This window comes from Perna viridis, chromosome 5, assembly GCF_037379345.1.
Source record: "Perna viridis isolate PV_CMFRI_1.1 ecotype Kerala chromosome 5, ASM3737934v1, whole genome shotgun sequence".
Classification (NCBI taxonomy): Eukaryota; Metazoa; Mollusca; class Bivalvia; order Mytilida; family Mytilidae; genus Perna; species Perna viridis.
Window position 1 is genome coordinate 9,517,591 of NC_142449.1, and position 15,248 is coordinate 9,532,838.

Consider the following 15,248-nt stretch of genomic DNA (forward strand, 5'->3'; position numbering starts at 1 on the left):
GAGTGAAAGGACTTTCGACAACTCAATATTTTGTAGGTGAAAGGATTTTGAAAACCATTTCATACATAGAAAGATGAGGAAAATATTCAAATCATGTGTAACCGCTACCTTCTCAACATGGTTACACTGCATGTGTGACTAAATCTTCATAGTAACCAGTTAAAAGTCACTGTTTTTCGTTTTTCACTACAAGCAGACAGACAGACAGACAGACAGAAAAACAGTTTTGTTTGTTTGTTTGTTGGGGTTTAACGTCCGAGCAGCAATATTTCAGCTATATTCAGACGATGAACATGAAATGGATAACAAAATGAACATGAAATGAAAAAGGGATGGGACACAAGGACAATGGGGTCGACAATTTTTGATTGCCATTGGAAATAGGGAGAGGTGGGTAGGGTCGGGCAATTTAGCCTCCTGTTGCGGAGCCCTATGGTTCCTACTCCGGGAGAATACCACAGTAGGGTTCTTTAATGTGCGAGGAACGTGGCATCTTTCCCAACACGGTGCACCACTATGGTTTGCGGTCAGGTGTTCCGTATTATAGCCTGACAACCCCAGCATGTAATACGCAAGGGGTACCCCATTCCACCACCTGGGGCACACATCCCAGTTGCTCTGTGGGGCTAGGGTTCTGAGCACTATTTAGTCGCCTTTTACGACAAGCTTAGCGCTGCTGCAGGCCTATTCTTTTAACACCCGGACCTGCACGGGGCGACAGAAAAACAGAAAAACAGATCACTGAACAACGTGTGAAATGTTATCTGAGTACAATAGCTGCAACAAAATAAGCACGTACATGCACAAATCATTGTTCATAAATTTATCATTACTTTTAGTTAAATCAACAATTTCTATTATACTTGCAAAGTTTTAAAATATAAACGAGAAAAATAAAAAAAAAGCTCTTTTTCATTAGAATTTATTATTACGTGCAGTAGTAAATTGATGAAGGAAAGTTTGAAATCGTGCATCTATACAGGTATTAATTCTCGCTTGAGCCTCCCGACATTTTATAATACATAACGTAATCTCCAACGGTATTGTCCGTATCATGGTGGGAGCTTAAAACCTGACGCTTTCGAAATTTCGGTATTGATCATTCACAATGATGGGGATGAAAATGGGAGTTATGAAGTGAAATACTTCAATTTTTGAACAAATAACATTTCGTTTTTTTTTTAATTCCAATCTGATGTTGTAATATATGGAAATAAACTGTCACAAAATCTAGTAGTGTTTTATAACATACAGTGTCGACAGCTAAAATACTCCGTCTTTCGGAACATTTTAAGAAGGGGTCATCTTTTGTCAAGTCTCCGAAATTAAACATCTTTTCAAACGATATCTCCACTAAAATGGATGAAAGCTTGGCATATATTAAATTCAGGTTCAAAAACTAATTTCAAAAAATGGCACACAGATATTCATTCAAATAAACTTCAGATGGTTCACGGGCAGGCCATGCTTATATAACCTATAAATAAATAAAGGTAACGGTAACAACAAAATTACCGAACACTAATCCAATTTATAATCAAGTCAAGTCCAAAATAAATCTGGCAAAATAGATTATACCAGCAGTAATTCATCAGGTATTTTAAGTGTCTACATCATTTTGGCGTATCTGTAGACTAAAACAAAGGAAATGTTGTAAAATTTAGATTATATACAAGAAACATAAATGTAAGCAACATTTAAAACATTTAGCTTATATTAAATTTGCTATATTGAATACATTGTGGGACATTTTTGATATGTGAACATTGTCAATGTAAATGTTTGGAGATTTTGTACGGATAGAGAAAACAGTCTTGATATAACTTTTCAAGATAGAAGTGTGTTTCACGTACTTGCATGCATGTTCATATCACAGGCTATATCAAAATCAACATATGATCAAAGATAAAAAAAATGACCATTCTTTGACATAAAGTAGAGATTAAAGCTCTTTAATTAATATATCTACTCCAAGTGCTATCGTGTAATTAAGGTTTCAGGCGTATATAACATGCGTGACCAGCTGTTTAATCATGTGGTGTATTTTTGAAGCGATTTTAAGCGTGATTTTTGAAATGTTTTTGCTAAATGCACAGAGTTAACCGAAAATCCCTTTGCATGTTGAAAGAACGAATAAATGCACACATTCAGTTTCACTATAAAATAAGTGACAAAAGAGTGAAAAAATACTATTTTATTTACTAACTAGCCTTCCTGACGGTTTTTTGTGCATTTGTTTCTCAATCGTTACTTTTTTTTAAATTACAAACTTTTATTTCAGTACTCCAGTAGGCAGAATAAAGCCTTATTGGCCTTTATTCTTTCACGCATTTAAGTTATTTATTTTAGATAGCTTAAATTCTACGATACCTGTCTGGGTTCATTTCGAAAAGAGGGCCAAGATAAAAGGCAAACTTCAGTGTATCCTTAGTAGAAAGCTATTTTGTGTAGATAAAATGATGACAGTCTCTAGTTCTGCGCTTATTTAGTGATAAAAACACAAAAATTAAGAGGGAAGCTGAAAATAAATTACTATAAATGTACCAACCTGCATTAATTGCAAAGAAAACAATAATGAACTGAACCTAATTAGAACGTATATTGGTGCCACAGGGATGTGTATTATGTGTTAAAACCTCATGCACCAATCTGGCAAAATATAAATATGCTGTCAATTTAACAGTTTGACATACTAATAATTTTATCATCTGAATATTTGTTGATGGACTCAAATGATTAACATTTGTAATCTTTTTTACACTTACATTTCCAAATTTCTGTTGCAGCGTTAGGTTTTTCAATACGTTTTCGATGCGAGTCACTATTTGTATTGTACGTATCACAGAATAAGTTTGAATCCATATCTTAATTGTTAGAATGGAAAAAGAAAACTTGAAATTTGAAAGTGCATTTGGCTTTTTATGTACAAAATATTGAAAAAAAATGTTATCAAAGGTTATGATCAATTTGGGGTTGTGCATCATTAACATCCTTTGAAAATGTTGAAAATGTTGAATTAGATCACTGTACAAATTGATCACTTAGTTATATTACTTCGTTATGTAATCGTAACTCTTTGTACATGTAAAGCGTATTTTATCGTACAGAATCGGAGTTTATATGTATAATCTAGTTTATTCGGATTGTTACAATGAGTATGAGGAAGGCTTTTCTTCCTGTTTTCATGTTTAGGCCATGTACTAAGATTTTAAGTTATATACAACTTATAAAAATATGGTACTTCAAAACTCGTATTTTTTACAGCGTGAAAATTTTGAGTAATATTTCCCCAAAATTATCGATTTATCTTCTATTCATTAAAACTACTTTTTGGTAACTGTGACTTTGTCTACCTGTCCAATATTGTGTACATGTACTTGTAATTAGTGTTAGAGTAATCAAGGGAACCAAGTGTATAGCGATAATCAAAAGAATGTAATCCAGGGACAAAGACCAGACATGGAAAACAGACATACACAACAAGGAACATAAAGTAACTAAAGTAATCATACATACAAAGTAACAAAAGCAAATGAACAATTCGGACTCCAATAAAAACTGGGGGCATGGACCAGGTGCACCGGTTGGGTAAGCGTCTTCTGCTTTTCTAGAAACACCCGCGAGTTGCTCATAAAAAATCAAGTTCGGGTAGACGAAAGAGGAAAGGAAAATTACGCAAATTGAACCCACGCTTTAGTATATCTAAATACCAAAACATTAGTCCATATATTTTGGGGTTTCAGGCCACATGAACTTTAAGATATTGATGTTTCAGAATGTTGGTACTATGTTGTTTCTCATTTTAGTTGCTATATGTTTCATTGTCGTGTTTTTCTGTTTTTCATATCTGGTCTTTGTCCCTGGATTACATTCTTTTGATTTCCACTAGAATCTGTTTTCCCTTCATAACTCTTACTCATTTTATTAATTACAGTTAATTTGTATATAAAGATCTAACATAGCAATCGACTCAAGTGTAAAGATTTTCATCATTTCAAAATGAAATCAATGGAACAAGGATAATAACAGTATGCAAGAAGAACATAATCCGGCATAACGACTAAAAAGAATTGACACGCACCATAAATATAACAAACACGCATTTAGAAAGTGAAGAAAAAAAGCAACAAGGACTCCACTGAAAACTGGGAGCATAGACCTGGCGCACTTATAGGTTAAGCGTCCTTTGCTTTTGTAGAAACATCCATCGTGTTGCTTATAAAGTTCCAGGTTCGGAGTAGAGGAAAAATGAAAGGAAAACTATGACAAATTGATTTAATTTCTTCTAATGTTGTAAATGAATACATAATAACGATCCATGAGTTCATGGTGACAACCAGAAAACATTTGTAGCGATTACCTTAATCTTGTAGCTGCATAATTTTGATTCAAATGCCTAATTGTCAGAAGTCTAACACAGTACAAAATGTCCGTGTAGATTTGGCAAGCAATGGAACAATGTTTGAGTGGCGATAAAAAAAAGTTCTATACGCATATTCTGAAGGTATACTACCACTGATGAAAGTAGAAAACTATTAAAGGGGAAAAGGGTCGTATAGTTTAGTTAGTTATGAGTGTTCCTTCCATCGAAAGTTAACAATCTTGTAATTGCAGCGAAGTTTCGTAAAAAATAGTAAATATTGCCATATTCGTCCATTTTTTGGTGTAGCTTTTTCAACCATCATTTCCTATATAATCACTGTTAAGGTTGCAATGAAAATAAATAGGAATTATCTTGATTATATAGAATGAAAACTTTATGTACATTGAAAGTTGGAATGCTAATGGACGTTGGAGCGACAAATAGAACAGTGGGACCTACTTCTGTTTTTTTACACTATTTTTAATGATATTGCACTCCCTATGCAAGAACATGGCCCAATTTTATATTTTCTGGAACAGTTGTATGATACGTCTATCAAAATAATAATTGACAGTAAGGTTACGACAACGATATCAGTGGTAGATATTTTTTTCAGTTTTGTTGTTAAGTTAAAACAGATAAAATATTAATATTAAGGTAAATATCTGGTTTATTTTTGCTGAGGAATCCTGTCAATTACACAAAGTCCATCCTCAGCAAATGTCCAGCAAGGAGATACAGCAACTATTTCGTGCATTGTGTCTGGCTCACCAACAGCTAATTCTGTCAGTTGGTTATTTTCTCCTCTTAGTGGGATCTCAAAGGTTCTGAATACAGTAGAAAATAAAATCTCTGGTAGAGTGAATGGTTATCATAGTTTAACTATAAACAATTTCCAGTCTACTGATGCTGGTACTTACACATCTCAGGCTGAAAATGATTCTGGAACTTCAGCAAGTCGTCGTTCATTTACAACTTTAACATTGCTGTGTTTGTATATCAATCTATATTATTCCAGTATTTTCCTTTCTTCCTTCTCCTTTCCAAATGCTAACCCATAATTAACGGTTTTTATTCTAATAATTAAAGACCTATGCGTTAGGAAGTGTAAAATACTTATTTCGTTTGTCTCTTTACGAAACTGCGTGTTAATTCATAATCGGTAATATGATAAGGATTTTTGTTCTAAGACTTTTCTTATAGAAGCCTGTTGAGTTGTCTCATTTGAAATGTACTAAAAAACTAAAAATTATTGTCTTGAATATCTTTTTCTATTTAGTAAATGACAAGCATGTATGTAAAAAAGAAACTGATCAGTATGGTCTTACTTGGAACTAGACAATAAGACAAACTACCATTGTAATTCAGTGTGAAAGAGATAGAAAAGGTTAGTTGCGAGTATAAAATAATCAGTGCTGGTTATATATTCATGAAGTGCTCGAGACAGTTGATTTTTCCTATTTTTGTAATAAGACTGTAACACAAAATTTAAACTTTGATTAGATAATCGTCGGAGAACTTTGTATTACAATGCTTGGAACGAAAACTGCACAAAAATAGATTGAACACAGAAACGGCGAAAAATAAAACCATGCAAAGCTAAAAAAAAATGTCAAATTCGTATTGCTGCAACCTTAGAGGTGAAAATTAATATTTTAATTAGGATAGATTAGTGAAAAATGAAAAAAGTAACAGATAACAATAAAATTCAATTAGATACTGAAGAAAATTAATGTTTTCTTAACAGGAAATGTCAAAAGACGATGTAACGATGATAATCAATGGAAAATACCGGACTATACTAACTGCACCAGAAGTGATCTGCTGTTATTGAATGACCAGGCAAGCTAATCACAGAATTTCTTTCTTACTGACTTGATCGACCTTTTATTGCGTCTCAAGCCGGTTGAAATTTGATATATTTCAGGTTTAAAAATAAATATCATGTTAAGTGCATTTTATTTTACTTAATGTTTTACTCATAAATTGTAGCAAGTTACTCGTATTAAATTCTGATGATATAATTGGGTTTTCCTTAATGTAAGAAAACACAGATTTACATTTCATGAAGTATCAACATTGTGACAATGGATTTCGGAATTACGTGTGTCATTGATATGAAATCAGGCGCGGATCCAAGGAGTGGAGTACCGGGCTTACGCCCCCTCCTAAATCGGTAAGAAAAAATACATTTAAACCACGAGTTTTACCTCATAATATATTTTGCCTTGCTTTGCACCGCATTTAATTCAATTAACGCCCCCTCCCCCTTAATCTCAAATTCTGGATCCGCCCCTGAAATGGGGTAGAAAACTTTAAAAATTAATTGCTTATCATATATACAGGTTTTCGATACGCATTTTATTCAAAAGATATTCTGATGAGCGGATAGTTTACTTCCAAAATTTCAATATTGTTGGAATATTTCTCTGACGTTTAATTTAAAATAGATAACTCAACTTTAAGCGAAACGCCTTGTTAAAAGATGTGTTGTTTTTTTTTTTTTCAAAATGTAAAACATTCTGGTCAAACCTTTTTTGTTTAATAGCAACTCATTTCAAATAAAGTTAATATCTAATATAAACCATTAAGATCTTTTTGTAATTGTTTTATAGACAGAAATCCGATTCAAAGCTTTTCTCATTCAATTGAACTAAATCATGATTGAATTGAAAACTTTTCTTTTCCGAAAAAAGTGACGTTCAAATAAAAGTTTGAAAATATATTTAAGATATGAAAATTCGTGGTTCGAAGCACTAAGTTTAACGAAAGAGTGAATCTATGACATTGTGCATAAGTGTGTACACATGTTGGTAATGGCCATCCTATAGCGGTCAGTGAATTCATTACGTCGACAGTAAAAAAGTTGAACATGATACAAAAGCCCCTGTAGCTCCGAAAAACTCCCAAATAATGTTTAAGTAATAACATAAAAATGCGTAAGCATGGTCACATGGATTGGACTTATTCTTAAGCGACTATTTTAACTTAGAAGGAGACGTCTAGTTTGTCATAAAATATAATTATGCATTTTCTCCTTCTACTTTTTTCTAATAGTATGATACAGATCGCTGCACTTTGTTTTAAATTCTTCTGGAAAGATGTGGTGTTACAATTCACTTATTCTAGAATTATTCAGAGCACACACAACTTGATTTCTGATGATATGATTCACTTTTCCCTAGTGTAAGAAAACACAGCTAATAAAATAAATTTGACATTAAAGAGACAACTGATACATCTTCGTCTGATTTATACCTTGACCTTACATTATACATAGATGACATACAACGTTCGAAATCGAAACTTTATGACAAACGTGATTATTTTGACTTCCCAATAATACAATATGGTGTATAAGTTTCACAGTTGATCCGTTACTGTCGAGCCAGATATATGTATGCGAAATTTCTCTGAAGAGCGCAGATATTGTCAAATAAATTCTTAATCAGGGGTATTTTCATGTTTTAATGATATCACTACAAAAGTTTTACGTCGACATTACAATTTGATTTATAAATATGAAGTTTTGGTCTGACAGATCTAGATGAGACAATATATCATTAAGATTCCGTGTCTTACCGAGTTGACTGTTTACCAAATTGTATAGTGGCGTAACTTGTTTGAAATGTATTTAACCGAGCTAAACAAATTGGGCCATATGTTTCCCTATGATATTTTCTTAAATATAAATACAAATCACACAATTGTTGTGTGAGGGTGTCGAAATTACTCAGAAAAAATTCATTTCCTTTAAAATCTTCAAGTATTTTTTTGGTACGAAAAAATTTTTTTCGGACGATTTATTGCGTCGTTATTTCACATTTCAGATCAGATCCCGGCGTTTTCAAATATAAAGTTTGTAATGTGTCATGTTTAATGGTGATTTGTTTATCATCTTAATTAATTTGCCTATATCGAATATCTTCTACTATGTCTTCATTTCGTATTTTACTTACTTCATGATGCTTTACTGGATTGAAAGAAGATTTTTATTGTTTGTTGACGGGACACTTTTGTGACTCGTGTCCTCGATATTAAAATATTACTGGATTATTCTCACTGGCAATATAATGCATGTCGCTGGCAAAGCACGAAATGCTTACCCTTCCGGAGCACCTGATATCACTTCAGATTTTTTGGGGGTTCATATTACGTTGCTAAGGCTTTAGTTTTTTTGTGTGATGTCTTATTTTCCTTATCTTTAGTTTTTATATGTAATCTACTTTATTCAGTTCGTTATATTGTGTATGTAGATTTTTTTAGGGTTTTCACGTTCAGGCCATTATTTGGGATTTTGACTCTTTTTAATTATCCCAATGCTGACCCTTCGGTATTCTAATTGATGATTTAAGAGATTATTAAGATATATTGTCGATAAAATAGGACGTTTACCAATTACTACATAGATAAGGCATTGTTTCTTTTAATTGGTTTCATTAATCATGAAAAAAAAGTGGAGTTGATCGGAATATTAAAGAAATATTAAGAACAAAGTTTTCTCTGTAAAATTGAAAACATAAAGCTGTTAAAAAAAACAAGAAAAAACAAAAGAAAACAAGTACAGAAAGATATTTAAACAAAATAAAACAATCACAAAGTCGAAATAACAATAGTATGGGGATTAATTCTAATTATCCAGTTTAATAAACAATCCTAAAAGCCCTAAAGATCGTCAAAGAGACAATAACTGATGCCGTTGACGTTCTTGTTTCTGGTGATCTACAGATATCAGCTGATATTCTAAACACCATGGGTGACTATGTCACAAGTGCCGACTCTTTCATAGGCTATGACGAACTTGAGGTGAGTGTAAATTAAACGATTTTATTAACAGAAAGAATAAAAATAAATGAAAATTTGTTAGACAGTTAGTTGTCATTTGCTTATTATGGTGTAGCCAGGTCATTACGAGTTTCACGTGTTTCATGGGGAAGCATATCATCAGTAACAGTAGAACCAGATACGAAGGAAAGTCAACAATTAGAAGTAAATTGTAAAACTATCCCCCTCCCTCAAACAAAATAATAAAATATCAAAATCTGAAACCATAACCAGCACCAATAAGTTCAACCAGAGCATGTCAAAGGAGCTACATTAAAAGAGCATAGTGTGGATATGAGAAAAGAAGCCTCAGTGTTGTTAGGCTTTCAAATTTCATCTAAACGTTAATAAATATATGCATGATATATATTTTGTGGTCATACAAGTCTGTGAGAGAAATAAGGGTACCTAAACGGAATATGATTTCGCATTGGGTAATGTTTATTTTTTAGTTTGTTTTTTTTTTGTTTTTTTTGTTTTTGTTTTTTGTTTTTTGTTATTTGTTTTTTTTTGTTTTTTGTTTTTTTGTTCTTTTATGAATTTCACTTTCGCAAGCAAATAAATAAATGCTGTAAGTTGATATTTCTACAAAAACCTTCAAAAAAGATTGTTGTAAAAAATAACAACTAGTCTATAAAATACTTTCATATTTGAAAGAGTAATCACGGGAACCAAGGTTATAGCTATAATCAAAAGAACGTAATTCAGGGACAAAGACCAGACATGGAAAACAGACATACACAACAAAGAACAAAGTAACAAAAGCAATGAGCAACTCAGACTCCACAAAAAACTGCGAGCATGGACCAAGTTCACTGGTAGGGTAAGCGTCCTCTGCTTTTCTAGAAACACCCGCCGCTTTGCTCATAAAAAGTCAAGTCCGGGGTAGACGAAAGAGGAAAGGAAAACTATGACACGTTGAACAAATCAGTTTTCATGGCACAGATGGATACACCGTAACAATCCATGAGTTCACGATGACGACAATAAAATTTCTGTAGTGATGACTTCAATCTTGTAGCAACCTAACCCTGCTCCAGAAGCCTATTTGTTAGAATTCTAGCGCGATACAAAAAGTCTGCGCAGACTCGGCAAGCTCTGGCATAACGTATGAGTTGTAATATGAAAACTCCATACGCAGGGGCTGAAGGAGTAACCAAGGGAAGCAAGGTTATACATTTAGCGGTAATCAAGAGAATGGATGTTGCCGCAGATGAAAGGAAAGTTCTGAATGAAAAGTTATCACGTTTGTTTTAAAAGTTGGTCAATAGTTTCCTTTACCATCGATTTCAAAGTGTATGCCAAGATATGAGGTTGACTAAATATCTGAAAAAGTTGTATTTTATGTTTTGTAATTAAGGAAACATTAACACACATGGGCATAAAACATGCTGGGAATAATTTACAGTTATATTTTAACAAAATTTGCGTATTTACATTTTAAAGCGGAATTGAGTATCTTGATTCTTCATTTTCAATTTCCATACAGTCATTTGTGTCAACCTGCAATAACCGTTTACAAGAGAGAAACATACCAGAGTGGTAACAAATCGCTTGTGAGTACAGCTGATGTATAAACAGTTCAAACTTGCCCATACAATAAAAATTACTTTACGTGTATATATAATATTCTTTTTTTTTAAATTATAAAACTATTTACATTGATCAGAAAGTTGAGAGTTAGTAGTAATTGTACCAGCAATTGTCAGAACCTAAAACAAGGTCTATAGCTCCATTTTTAAAATTTTTTATTGGAAAGCAACATTTAAAGGAAAACATAACAATATTTTAGGTCATTTAGGTACATACATTCCTGGTATGTAGAAAACAAAATGATCTACCTATTCTGTTGATTGCAGGAATTTAAAGGTGTCACACAACTAGCTCACTATATTCCTGTTTTCATTAAAGCTTATCTCAAGTAATTCAATACAACATTTGATCAGGTGATTCAGAAAGAAAATATTGGTAAGAGTATTGAGATATGCATGTAATCTTTAAATAAAAAAAAAAACATTTGCAGTGATCTTTTATGTTTCATTTATTTCTTTATAGAAATATATTTTCAAATGCGGAGTGGCTTCTTTTCGCCAGAATATTCAATGTACCACAGCTACTTTTCGATTCGCATTACCAATCAGTACTAATGTTGCAATTTGACAATCTGCATAATAAACCTTTTGCTTATCTAAGCTCAGAAGAATGAAAACACCTAAAGATTAATTGAGAAGCATATTTCTAAAGAACCGTTACATTAAAGATGATACATATTGCATTCATCTGGATTGTATTTCAGTCATCCAATCTCTGTGGTAGTCCAATTTGCATTTGTGTGTGTGTTTTTTTTTGTTTTGTTTTTCTTTTTGTTGTTGCTGTACACATGTATCAGGATTGTTTCTTTTTTAAGTTGTTGAAATAGGAAAATCATACCCTAGAACATTAGTTTTTTCCGGAGCCTGTGAAAGCATCTCCCGTGGGTTGGAATTTAGATACTAGCACAAAAGTTGTTTTAAACAACGAGAGCTTTAAAGGCAGGCGTAAAATATACTCTACCTTAATGCAACGCCTTTATACCCTTATGATAATATGAACGTAAGAGATAGTGATAATGGCAAAGTAGTACTGATAAAAAATGATTTGAAATTGATAATAATTAAATTACGTCAACTAATTGGGAAAGTATTTTGATTATTGATTCCGTAAGACTACATGTGTTTCCTCGCTGTTCTTTTGGATGTTACTCGGGACAAATCATTAATCTTGTACCGTATCACTAAACACGACAAAAATATACTATGGACACTTTAAGTAAAATATTGGGTATGAAGTGTGATTCCCCTTTCCGCTTATGTCATTAACCTGAAGTATTGCTAAATGACCCCCGGAATACCAAAATAGTGTTTGAAACTGGAACTTGGTTCAATTTTCAATGAAAACTCTTGAGCTTATATTATATCAATCTTTTTGTGCAGCATGTTAAAAATTATAAACTACTCTTAATAGTTAATTGAATTGATATTTTGGTCTTACACTAAAGTTTCGGTTGGAATTAGGTATTTGTCCAGTATCACTGGTCTGACTCAGGACAATGTTTATAAGGAGCTAGTATTTCGCCATTTGGGTTCTACATTGTCATATTGCAAGTTGAAAACATTACTTTCGAAATCCACATAGCTTGGTTATTTAACACACTTACAATGATATGAAAAATATGTAATGATTTAGAATCATCAATCTTAACATTGTAAAATTTAGAAACTCAATAGTTAATAAAATAATCTATTTTTTCAAAAGTTACAATACATTTTTAGCCTTTTTACTATCTAATTTGTGTTCTTGTAAAAGTGAACATGTCCAGTTCGAAATGATGGTTTGTCATTTTCAGGGGATATTTTTGGATACAGTTTCGTATATTATAGAAATATCTGACCTTTTCCATGGATCTCTAGGTAAGACTTGATGAAGACATTGTTGGGTTTGCAATCGAGAGTTTTAATTGGTATATATCTATGTTAATATAGTACACGACTAACTATTCCCGCGATGGTCAGGCACTTATCGGTAAAAATGCTACTTATGCTTTTCAATTCAAATGTACTACAACTTGACTATGAAATAATTCAATGGTTTAATATAATATTAGTACTTAATTAAAATATGCAGGCTTTTAAACCCACTGTAATAGGACATAAAACAGCTGGGTATAATATAAGTAATTACCTCTGATCAACAAGTAACATAGCATTCTTTAATATCTTCCTTTTATTGGTACAGTTCATTAAAACACAACTTTCTTTTCAGTTCACTAATATAACATACTGTTAGCGGAAAATGTATATTCAATTTGTTGTATACTTTAGACAAAACATTTTCAGGAACAAAGATTTTGTCGTCAATTCAGCATTGATTGATGTCAGTATTGAACCATTGATGATATCTTTTGACCATTCCCAGATAATTTAATGCTTTATCCGCTTTCATAACAAAATATTTAGATTATGTTTGTTAAAGAAACAGTTAAAATCATTTATCTACAACGTTAACCTGTGTCTGAACTTATATAACGATCATGAATTAGCTTGTTCCACGGTAAGTTATGTATAACTTGCATAAGTATGGTGTATACGTCAAGGAGACAACGACCCAACCGAGATGAAAATGTCTGTACTTTAGGTTACAGACCACCAATTCAACCAATGAGCATTTGGAACGTACGCAAAAATAGTCCTACGCAGAAATTACCCTTATTCCTCATAGTGCTGTGAAAAAGTTCTCATCTTATTTAAAACCTTTAAACAGTTTCTGAAAGGAAAAACATTTCTGTACATTTTATAGGTGCATTTTGGTTCTTGTGATGTGAAGCCTAATCTCCATAATGGTTTCTAAATATACCCCTATTTTGTGAAAACATTGGGATTTCCCATGCTATTTATAGACCCTTCACTTCCGGTGACCAGTACTGCACTGCAAGTCTGCTAACCCCACATGCCATTCTGAGGACATATGTAGAATCATGCTGATATATAGTCCTCTGCAGGTTAAAGTTAAGGTAAAGTCCAGAGAAGCCATTGAATATCGTGAAATTAGCATAGAAGCCTATGGGAAGTGGTTTCTAGCCTATACTTCAAACATGGAAATGAGAAATTAAAAAAAAAACGAGGTTGTTATATTATTACATTTTACTTTCACACGATAAATGCGTATTGTATTTTAAAACACAGTTTCCTTGGTTGATCTGATAAGTACTGCCGTTCTCAAAAAGAAGATCGGATAGATCAATGAATACATTAAGTTTTTGTATATGAATTTAAATGAGCTCACGTTGGTTCAGATAATGTATTTTCTGATCTAGGTTTATCTTGATGAGATCTTACGCTCGCTGAGAAGAATCTTTGAAAATGTTATGTTGTCTGAATCTCTTTATCACCAGTGTTCAGGAAATGAAAAAAAGTAAAAAGATATATGTCTAAGCAGATATGCTATACATTTTTATCGTAACTTCTAACGGTGAACTGGTTCATACTCCAGTTTTTAGTAGAGTCCGAGTTGCTCATTTACTTGTGTTACTTTGTATGTATTATTTTAAGTACTTCATGTTCTTCTGATTTCCGCTAGAATCTTGGTTCCCTTGATTACATTTTAACATTTGATTTATTATTATACTATTACAGAACGGATATTATAGTCATGAATGCGTTTTCTGGGATTTTAATGCCAAGTAAGTAAAAACAGTTTTTTGTGTTTGTAGAGTACGAGAAAAAAATCTTGAACATATCAGACTCCAATCTATTATATGCAGACAACGAGTGGGTAGTATATTGAAGTCATTTTGTCCGTCCATCATTCTATCATTCCATCTTTCCAATTGTCGCAATCATCTCGACTCCCGATTGATTGGTTGGTTTTAAATTTATTGTGTGGCTTTATGCAAATACAGCAACATTTTAAGCGATTTTTGGGTGCTGTCTAATACCAACTACTTGCGCAAGTGATGTATATCTATCAACGCACAAAACTTTATGTGGATAATTCTTTTCGTCTCATAATTATCATTCCACTAATAATTGCTTAATATCATTATTGTACTATCAGATTTAATCAGTATTTCATTATTTTAACAGTAGAAGGTTAAAGTACCCAGCTATATTCGCTACTTGCGGAGCTCGGGATACAGCCATATTTTATCCTGTTTTTGCAGAGTTACCTCCCGTAAGAGCAGGTATAATTTCAAAGTCTCTCTAATCGATGTTCGGATTCGGGTGCAGACAAAAGAGGTAACTCGAATGAAAACGGAATCCCAAGCACATAAACACAACGGTGTTTCTAAAATTTACAGGATGTTTCATTTTGTTGGTAGGTTACAGAAGGATAATTTTCATTTGTATCCCGGGTAAGGAAAATTTATGGCAGGGTCAGTAGAACGAGAAATTCCCTTTTAACTTTCGAGATTTTCTAAAGTATCGTCGATATCGGATGGAAAACCTTACGTGTTCCGAATAGATACCTGCTCCAAAGGGAGATAAATGTTGACAAAATGTTGGTCCGCAAGTCGGGAACAAAA

The 15,248-nt window shown here is 32.7% G+C and overlaps 1 long non-coding RNA gene across 1 annotated transcript; it reads left to right on the forward strand.

The window, feature by feature from the left end:
- Window positions 1-8,748: 8,748 nt before the first annotated feature.
- LOC148615897 (uncharacterized) lies at window positions 8,749-12,731 on the forward strand. Its single transcript, XR_015921892.1, has 4 exons — window positions 8,749-9,169; window positions 10,677-10,743; window positions 11,047-11,155; window positions 12,573-12,731. It is a non-coding gene; the product is annotated as an uncharacterized LOC148615897 (long non-coding RNA).
- Window positions 12,732-15,248: the final 2,517 nt, after the last annotated feature.